The 6,334-nt window shown below is 52.1% G+C and overlaps 1 pseudogene; it reads right to left on the minus strand.

Annotated features, from left to right (window-relative positions):
- Nucleotides 1-233: 233 nt before the first annotated feature.
- Nucleotides 234-973, minus strand: LOC135441782 (zinc finger protein 239-like; annotated as a pseudogene).
- Between the last annotated feature and the right edge of the window lie 5,361 nt (nucleotides 974-6,334).

A 6,334-nucleotide genomic window follows, 5' to 3' on the forward strand; every position in this document is an offset into this window, starting at 1 on the left:
CCAACAACATATATCCCCTTCCTGGAAATTTCAGCCTTCTCCTCAGGGAGAGAGAAAGTCGCTTTCCTGCCCCTGGCAATGACCTGAGGTGAGAGTGAATGTAATTACAGGGCCATGGAAAGACCCTCATGTTCTTCAGTTCTACACCATGTCATTGACAGGGTAAGGTATTGGGGCAGTTGCCTTCCCAGCATGGATCATAGGGAACATGGATCACCCGCGCTCTTCCCAACGTTAGACCTCCATTGGGGATGAAGCTGGAGCAGTTCACAAAGCTCCTCCTGCAGCTAGGGCACTCGCAGGGCTTCCCTTAGTGGTGCCTCCGTTGGTGTTTTCTCATGTTAGAGCTATCGGTGAAGCTCTTCCCACACTGGGGACACTCGTAGGGCCTCTCCCCGGTGTGGATGCGTTGGTGGGTGATGAGGTGGGAGTTTTGCTTGAAGCCCTTCCCACACTCAGGGCAGCGGAAGGGCCTCTCATCCGTGTGAATCCGCTCATGCAGGAGGAGATTGGAGCTGCTCTGAAACCTCTTCCCACAGGTTGGGCACTCGTAGGGCCTCTCCCCAGTGTGGGTGCGCCGGTGCCTGATGAAGTGGGAGTTGTTCTTGAAGCCCTTCCCACACTCAGGGCAGCGGAAGGGCCTCTCCTCTGTGTGAATCTGCTGATGCTGGAGGAGATTGGAGCTGGTCCGAAACCTCTTCTGACACTGGGGACACTCGTAGGGCCTCTCCCCAGTATGGATGCGTTGGTGCCTGATGAGTTCTGACCTGTAGCTGAAGCCCTTCCCACACTCCCCACACTCGTAGGCCCATTCCCTGGTGTGGATGCGTTGGTGGGTCACAAGGGTGGATCTGTAACTGAAGCCCTTCCCACACTCCCCACACTCGTAGGGCCATTCCCCCTTGTGGATGCGTTGGTGGCTGATCAGGGTGCTGCTCTGCCTGAAGCTCTTCCCACACTCCAAGCACTTGTAGCGCTTCTCCCCATCATGAAGCTGCTCATGGACCACCAGCTCTGAGCTCTGGCTGAAGCTCTGTCCACCTTCCTGGCTCAGGGAGGGTCTTTCCTCCTCAGAGCACCCCGGACTGGGTTTGCAGCCTCTCTTTCTATGGAATCTGTGGGGATTTTCCTCCCCGTTGGATTCCTGTGCCCTGGAGTGACTCATCATGGCCTCTTCCTCCAGGTTCTGCTGTGGGGATTTGTCCTCCCTGGTCCCAATCCTCAGCTTATTGTCTGGGGGAGGAAAGACAAGGAGAGGATGGGATTTGCCTCCGTGCCAGAGGGAAGGGGAACGAGATCCCCCCAGTGCATCTCCGGTAGGATGGTGTTGGCAGCAGGGTTGTTCTGCAGCCAGGGGCCCTGCTGAGCTGGGAGATGGAGCAGGAGAGAGGGGGAAAGGGGCACTGACTTCCTCCTCACCTGCCTGGGTGTCCTGGGGATCCTTCTTGTTCCTCACAGCCTCCTTTTCCATCTGGCAAAGGTTTGGGGATGGGAAATCCTGTTTTGGGAGAATAACAAGGGATGACCACATTGAGTTTTGTACAGGTTTGAAGGAAAACCTGGGAAAGGGTCTAAACCAAAATTGCAATTCTAAACCAAAGTGAAGATCAAGGCAATGATACAGAAACACTGCCTTAAACTGACAGAGTCAGGATATAACCTGACACCCTGTTGGTCAGGGTGGTGGCTGCAGTTCTATTAAATTGTGGCTGCAGTCCTGTGGGAGAGGTGAACGTGGTTCTGTCAGAGCAGTGATCCTGCAGAAAGGTCTTGTCTTCCTCTGAAGGTCCAGTGGAGGTTATGGAGCTCTTGTCCTCTGGGAATCCAGTAGGCAAGCTGCTCCTGGTTGCAGCAAGGCTCAGCTTATATCCAGGTAGGAATGTTTAGATCCTCCCCCTGGGCGGAGCATCGCACAATGGGATGATGGAATTTTATCAGTCCTGCAGAGACACTCAATGGCCCATTCACAGAAGATATCTCCCCTGGAGGGTGTTATCAGGGCTGAGTCAGGGAAGAGATAAAGAACCCTGCCCCACCTGTTTATAGCAGTTGATGAAGATGGGGATTGAAAACCTGCATTTGGTTACATCTTGCATGGCAACCTGAAACAGTGGGGTAATCCCTTCTCAGGGGGTGAACACCACCCCCCTTACCCAAACTGGCTCAGGTGTAAAACCCCCACACACAGGGGACAATATCACACTTGCCCTGCTCCAGGGGAGGTCCCTTGTCACTCGTCTTTTCTCTTTCTTTCCATCACCATACCTCACATTTACTGTTCAATAAAATCCATTTTGCATATGGTATCGTTAGCACCTTAATTGGGGCAGAGGAATCTCTCTAACAATTTGCATAACCAGACTGTGACATTATTTTTGCACAGTGTGTTTAGGTGCTGTTCTCTGACCCCAAGTGCCTTTGACAACAGCATGGCTCATTCCACTGACTAGGTTGTGGTTCTTTCTGCAAGAACTCTTGGAAACTTGGACACCATCCCTCCTTCCTCCTGGGGAGCTTATGGAGCTTATAGAAATTTTATTTCTTTATGGGAGAAATGATGAGGAAAAGGGCTTTTATGAGTGGCCAGTGTAAAGAAAATAATTTGCTGTCTTTCCTTATAAAGTTGTTAAAATCACTGGAGGAAACGGAGCAAATCTTACCAGTGAGACTGACAAGGTTCATTCACCCCACGGTGAGGAACGCAAGGCAGCTAAAAGTCCCAGAAGAAGCCCAGCTCAAGTTGATAAATTTCCGAATAAGTCCTGAATTCCCAGGTTGGGGGCTTTACCTAATGTGACAATCATTTTTCTCTTTATCCCTGTCACCTTTATGACTGCTACACAGAGATTTCCATTCCTTTTAATAGTCTGTATTGGGCCAAATTTCCACCTTCCTTTTATCAGAACCTGCCAGCAGCTGAGCTGGAGATGTGCAGGAAGCAATGAATATTGGAATTGCCACATCACTGCTTGGATTGTCAGTTTATTCATGTTTGGGATTTGTTTGCGCTTTCAGCACAAGTTACTTGTGGGAAGAGTATATATTCTTCAAAGTGATTTTGCAGAGTCAAGTTTGATTTCTGCCAAGTTTATTTTGTCCAGTGCCCAGAGGATGCTCAAGGGGTCTCTGTGCCTCTCGCACTGGGGGATGCTTGGGAGGGGTTTGGGGGTGTTTTTCATGTCCCTGTCACCCCAGGCCATTCCCCAAGGAGTGTCCCTGCCCCTGTCCCTGTCACCCCAGGCCATTCCTCAGGGGTTCTCCATCATTCTCACCCCAGGGAACGCCTGGGGGGTCTCCCTCCCTCTCACCCTGTGCCAGGGGATGCTCAGGGGTCTCTGTCCCCTCACCCTGGGGGATGCTCGGGGGTCTCCATCCCTCTGGCCTCAGGCAATGCCTGTGCAGGGCTGGGGACCAGGGGCTCTGTGTCCCTCTCACCGCTGAGGCTGCTCGGGGCTGGGGGGGCTCTCCCACCTTCTCAAACCTGGGGAGGCCGGGGGGGTCTCTGTCCCTCTCAGCCCTGCTGTGACCCCACCCAAACATCATCGGGGTCAGAGGGACAGAGACACCCCCAAACCCCCAGAAGGGCTGAACCTGGGATTTGGTTTGGGGCTGAGGATTTAGGAAGGGGCTGGAATTGGGGCTGGGTTGGAGTTGGGGCTGAGATTGGATTAGAGCTGGGATTGGGGTTAGGGCTAGACATGGGATTACCTTTAGGGCTGAGGTTGGGATAGATGAGCTTGGGACTGGGATGAGAATAAATACAGGACTGTGAGTGTGTCTAAACATGGAGTGAGACTGAGACCAGGATTGGAGTCAGGTTTGGGATTGAGCTCACCCAGAGCGGGACAGGGGGGGTGTCACGGTGGGAAGGTTTGGGGAAAATCCTGGTCTGGGGAAAAACAAGGTGTGAATGCCTTGGGTTGGGGATTCCTCCCACCCAAGTCTATCTCTAGAAGTCACCTGCTGTGCACAAAAACCTCCAAAAATCAAGAGTGAATGAAAAAAAAAAAAAACACAAGGAGTTTCCCATTTCCAGTCTCATCCCTCTGGGGTTCTGGTGGTCCCCTCTCTCAGGGCTGCTGGGGATCCCATGGGTCCTGGGGATTCCCCCCATCCAGGGTCCTACTTTTGGATTCTGGGAGGTTCTGGGGTCCCAAGGTCCCCCTCCCCAGCCTCCCCTCAATCCAGCCACTTGGGGCTCCCCCTTCTTTCCACCACCCTATCCTGGTTTAGGGAAAATTTGGGAGAAACCCTCCAAAAGGAGTTTCCTCTAGAATGCCGATTCAGCAGCCCCACCCTCAGCCAGTCCGGGAAAATATTTCCGGGGAGAAAAGTCTAAAAAAAATTATTTTACAGGCAAAGCATTCACCAGCACAAAAATTGAACAATATTAAGCAATAAAACCTCCTGCTGCTCAAAAATAGATGACAAACTCCGAAAGTCCCTCCTTGGGTTGTAGCTCGGCCCACTCACTGTCTTATCAGTGTCTTATCAGTGTCTTATCAGTGTCTTATCAGTCACTTATCAGTCTATTATCAGTCCGTCCAGCGCTGGAAATGCCTCAGCCCAGGCCCATCCCGGTGGGCCTCAGGCGGGACCTGCTGGTGGTGTTCTGGTTGTTCAGTCCAGAGCAGGTTTGAACAGCTCCAAAGAAAAAGAAAAATCAAAGTTCAGGGAACTTCTCTGCCTCAGAGTCCTAAAAACTAACTAAAAGCAAAGGAGAGCTCTGTCCTGCTGTCTGTCCATCCAGCAGCTGCAATGTAGAGGAGTGAGTGCAGTTTCTGAAAACAAACTGCAGATTCTTCCTCCTCCCTTCGCTCCCAGAACCAGCCTTAAAGGTGCAGAACTCATTTCTGGGCTAAACAGACCGATGGGGGTACGAGCATCATGAAGTCACCCCAGGACACCCCTGTCAGGGTCAGGGGGTCCCGTCCCCGCCTCATCTCCGGGCTGCCGGGGGTACCCCAGCTCCGGTATCGCCCCTTCCCCTCTCCCCGCCCCGGGGGTCTCCCATTCCACAGCCCCGGCTCTCACGGGGATCCCCAAAACCAATGTCCCGCCCCGTCGGTACCGGGCCATCCCCACGTAGACCCCCCAGGACCCTCCCGAGGGGCGATCGCGGCTCCTCTCCCCCCGAAAAAGCTCCTCTTGGGGAGCCCAGAGATATCCGGGTCTCGAGTCCGGGATCTGTCGGCTCCGAACACTCTCCAAAAAATCCTCCTGGAGACCCCTGGCTGGAGTTATTTGGGAATTTAGCTACTTGAACTGGGCTTCTTGTGGGACTTTCAAGAGCCTTGTGTTTTTCATGTTGCAGTGAACGGACCTTTTCAATCTCGCTGGTATCATTTGCTCCCTCTCCTCCAGTGATTTTAACAAACTTTTCAAGGAAGGACAACAAAATAATTTCTTTACAACACAGACCCACAACAACCATTTTCCTAATCAGTTCTTCCATAAGTGACTCAGAGGAAGCTGTGTCCAAGTTTCAAGAGTTCTTCCAGCAAGAATCACAACCTCCTCAGAGGAGGGAACCATGCTGTTGTCAAAGGCACTTGTAGTCAGACAACACTGCCCAGAACTCACTGTGCCAAAATGATGTCACAGTCTGGTTACTCAAATTGTTATAGAGATTCCTCTGCCCAATTAAGGTGCTAATGAGGCCATATCCAAAGTGTACTTTATTGAACAGTAAATATGAGGTAGAGAGAGAGATGGAAAGAAAGAGAAAAGGGGAGAGAGCAAGGGAGTGACAGGGACAGAGACCTCCCCTGGAGCAGGGCAGGTGTGACATTGTCCCCTGTGTGTGTGGCCTTCCCAGGGTGGGGGTTTTACACCTGAGCCAGTTTGGGTAAGGGGGGTGGTGTTCACCCCCTGAGAAGGGATTACCCCACTGTTTCAGGTTGCCATGCAAGATGTAACCAAATGCAGGTTTTCAATCCCCATCTTCATCAACTGCTATAAACAGGTGGGGCAGGGTTCTTTATCTCTTCCATGACTCACCCCTGATAACGCCCTGCAGGGGAGATATCTTCTGCTAATGGGCCATTGAGTGTCTCTGCAGGACTGATAAAATTCCATCATCCCATTGTGGGATGCTCTGCCCAGGGGGAGGATCTAAACATTCCTACCTGGATATAAGCTGAGTCTTTCAACACCAGGAGCAGCTTGCCTGCTGGATTCCCAGCAGGACAAGAGCTCCATAACCACCACTGGACCTCCAGAGGAAGACCAGACCCTTCTGCAGGATCACTGCTCTGACAGAACCACGTTCACCTCTCCCACAGGACTGCAGCCACCATTTAATAGGACTGAAGCCACCTCCCTTACCTACAGG

Source organism: Zonotrichia leucophrys, unplaced genomic scaffold, assembly GCF_028769735.1.
Source record: "Zonotrichia leucophrys gambelii isolate GWCS_2022_RI unplaced genomic scaffold, RI_Zleu_2.0 Scaffold_510_36306, whole genome shotgun sequence".
NCBI lineage: Eukaryota > Metazoa > Chordata > Aves > Passeriformes > Passerellidae > Zonotrichia > Zonotrichia leucophrys.